General features: G+C 39.2%; 1 protein-coding gene across 1 annotated transcript in view; it reads right to left on the bottom strand.

Moving 5' to 3' along the window:
- The window catches only part of LOC106522648 (regulator of G-protein signaling 6), a gene marked incomplete in the record, with an annotated part of 60,971 nt that extends 57,670 nt beyond the window's left edge, over nucleotides 1–3,301 (bottom strand). Inside the window, 2 exon segments of the mRNA XM_014015733.1 lie at nucleotides 2,998–3,093; nucleotides 3,203–3,301.
- Between the last annotated feature and the right edge of the window lie 12 nt (nucleotides 3,302–3,313).

Here is a 3,313-nt window from a genome sequence, read left to right as displayed (position 1 = left end):
TAAAGGGAAACTGACAGATTTATGATCATATATTTTAGTTAATAATAAAATATTAAATGGTTATTTATTTTGACCACATCATATTAAATTAAAAAAACATAAAAAAATTTTTTACACCAAAATAATTTAGGGGGGGGGGGCTTTAAAATATTTTACGGGGGCTGCAGCCCCCCTAAAATAGGTTTAGTGACGCCACTGCTAACACTCAAGGACACCGACCAAGCAACAAATCGAACAAACAGTTTGTAGATCTCTGAGGTTTGAACAAAACATTAATATGTCATCAGCATAGAGCAGCATTGTATTATGTTGTGTATTTGCTGTACACTGTATTGTCATCATCAGGGACCCCTCGCCCCCCCCCCCCTGAACTCCTACCCTCAGGGAGTCAACAAAGACAAGAACAGACAACAACACAGCTGTTGTTGCCCTGAACTCATCCAAACCCTGAAAATCAATATCAAAATTTCTTATCCTAAACATAACATCCAGCTTCTTTCTATTATAGTTTTATATGCTTATTTATTTTGTCTAACAGTATTTTTAAATTTCATTGTGCTTTTTGTACAACGACAAAAAAGGAATTTTGCAGATGATATGACTGTAATGGTTTATTTCAAATGTTAACATGAACGGCAAAACTGCCTGCAGAGCAAATGTTTCACTCAGTTTCTTCTACAAACACAGCTTTTTGCTGCTTTTAAGAGTTTTGTCAATTTCCAGCAGTTTTATCACAGAAAAAAGTACAGACTGAAGCATTCTTTTATTCTTCTGAAACATGACAGACGAGGCGTTTTGTTACTTGTGATAAATGTTTGTTACCAGCTGAGTTCGTTTGTGGAATCATGTGTTTCAGGTGACGAAGCCACAGAAGGTTGGAGCTGAGCTGTGAGCGTTTCTCACTCAGACATTTTACTTCTTATCAGATCGATGCTCTCATCAGCCAACTGTTTGTTCCACTGAGTTTATCCTGAGATGATTCACACTCTGTAAGTGTGTGTGTGTGGATGGGTTTTTCCTACAACGTGGGGAAAGTTTTCCCCAAAAAAAGCAGCCTTGTGGACCAATGCCTGGTTAGGTTTAGGACCAAGATTTAGGTCAGTTTTAGGGTCAGGTAAGTTAATTTTAGGGTAAATGGTCAGGGTTAGGCTATAAAGTCTAAAAAAATGAAAGGAAGTCAATGCACGGTCCCCATGGGATTGAAGCACAAACGTGTGTGTGTGTGTGTGGGCACTGCATCCTCAGAGGACTGCATCTTGTGAAGCATTTGTTTGCAGTTGCAAACCAGAGCCAGGCTGAAAAGCATCTTTGAATTAATGGCTTCCCGACCTGCTGTCTTCATTCCAGACAAAGCATCTGTTTGGTCGGAGCTCCAAACCGACAGCAAAGCTCCTGCAGTGCTTCAGCGTGGAGCTGAAGTTCACACAGAGACTGATCCATCATCCTCCTGGGATCACATGAAACCTGAGCCCAGATCAATACCACCAGATTGGCTCCTAATTGTGCATAAAAATGAAATGTTTGGGTTGAACGCTCACGGCTGATCAGCATTTATCACTCTGAGATGTAAAAGTGTTTTTAAAAAGTCATCTTCATGACAAAACGAGGCAAACAAGAGCTTAAACTGAACGTTTGAAACCAGGATATTAAAGAAAAGAAGAAGATAAAATGTTTCATGTGTTGACAGCATCATTACACGACAAAGCACCAAGTTTCACAAGCAGCAGCACAAGCCATCAAATCACAGCAGCTAACTGATTTTAGCTAACAAAAATGGCCGAAGCTGGGTCAGATTTACAGACACTGAGCTGAGGGTTGGTGTGGTAGTAGCAGAGAGTGATTCCCACGGTTTGATCAAAAGGATGGTTTCCATCCTGATCTCATTCTAAAACTCTGGCAGCATGTTGGGGTTTTATTTCTTTTTGTTTTCAGTTTTTATAAATGAATATCTTTTCATTCTTTAAACAACCAGCTGACTTTTTTCACGAGCATATTTGATAATTATTGCAGCTGACAGGAAAAGTGTTTTTTTATGCTTTGTTTGTTTTTAGTCGGAAAAACAGTGGTTTGGATTCGATAAATGTAAGAAAAAATGCTGAAGACGAAAAGCAGAAAGGAGTATACTGTCAAGTCTGGTTTCATTTTTGTGTTTACTGTTATGTTTGTTTGTTTTTTGGACATTTTAATTTGTTCTTTAAAAAAAACTAAAACGGTTGGAGAACTATAAGATTGTCTATAATGTGAAAATTTTAGTTTAATCTCTCGACAAACAAACAAGAAAAATATTAATGATAAAGGAGAAAGGATTACAACTAAAGAAGCAAAAGTCTGGTCCAAACATTTGTGACGGTTTTCCTCCTGAACAACAAAACACATATTTCAGCATGAAGCGCGGCAGGTTTCAGTTCTTTTCTGTAAACCACATTTTTTAAATAAATTATTGCAACTCTTCTGATTTTACTGAATGCTCACATCTGTGGGTGTATTTTTGATTATTAAGGTTTATTAAAGCCTTTAATAAAATCAGCCAGGTGCCAGGTAATAAAGTCTGAAGCTCAGATCTCAAAGCAAACATAAACAAATCATATTTCTCAGACAAGCTCACAGCATATTAATGAGCTGTTTTTGGTAAAACAATGGGATTTAATTGCAGTAAGGGTGCGTCTTCATCAGTGTGAAACTTGAAACTAGGTGAAGCATTGATCCATGAAGCACACGCCCAAAGAGAGCCAGATAAAAACACACGGAGCAAATAAAGACACAGATCAGTGAAACTTCTGACATCAGACAGAAATCAATCAAATCAAACTCCAGATTAAAAACAGCGCATTAAACCAACATGACATTAATATTAGGAGAAAATAACCTTATGTTAGTTTAGAGAGATGGTGAGCTGCTACAGCTGCCACACACACACGCACACACACACACACACACACACACACACACACACACACACACAGAGAGAGAGAGAGAGACACACACACACAGACTGACTTAACTGATGTGAAGTCGTGAAGCTTCTGTGTGGAAACATCCAGCATCCTGCAGCTCCTCTCTGTACCAACAAACACTCAGCGTCGCCTTAAAGCCCTGAGAGCGTGCAGCGCATCATCATCATCATCATCATCATCATCATCAGTCTAAAAGATGTTCCCACCCCATCGTGTCCTCCTCTCCTCCTCCTCTTCTTCTTCCTCACCTCAGAGCCGCTGATGTTCATCCGTCTCTCTGGAGACGAGAAGCGTCTTCAACAGCGACGCAATAAATGAGAGAGAGAGAGAGAGAGAGAGAGAGAGAGAGAGAGAGAGAG

Source organism: Austrofundulus limnaeus, unplaced genomic scaffold (genome assembly GCF_001266775.1).
Source record: "Austrofundulus limnaeus strain Quisiro unplaced genomic scaffold, Austrofundulus_limnaeus-1.0 Scaffold133, whole genome shotgun sequence".
NCBI lineage: Eukaryota > Metazoa > Chordata > Actinopteri > Cyprinodontiformes > Rivulidae > Austrofundulus > Austrofundulus limnaeus.
This window is presented reverse-complemented; position numbering and strand designations above follow the sequence as displayed.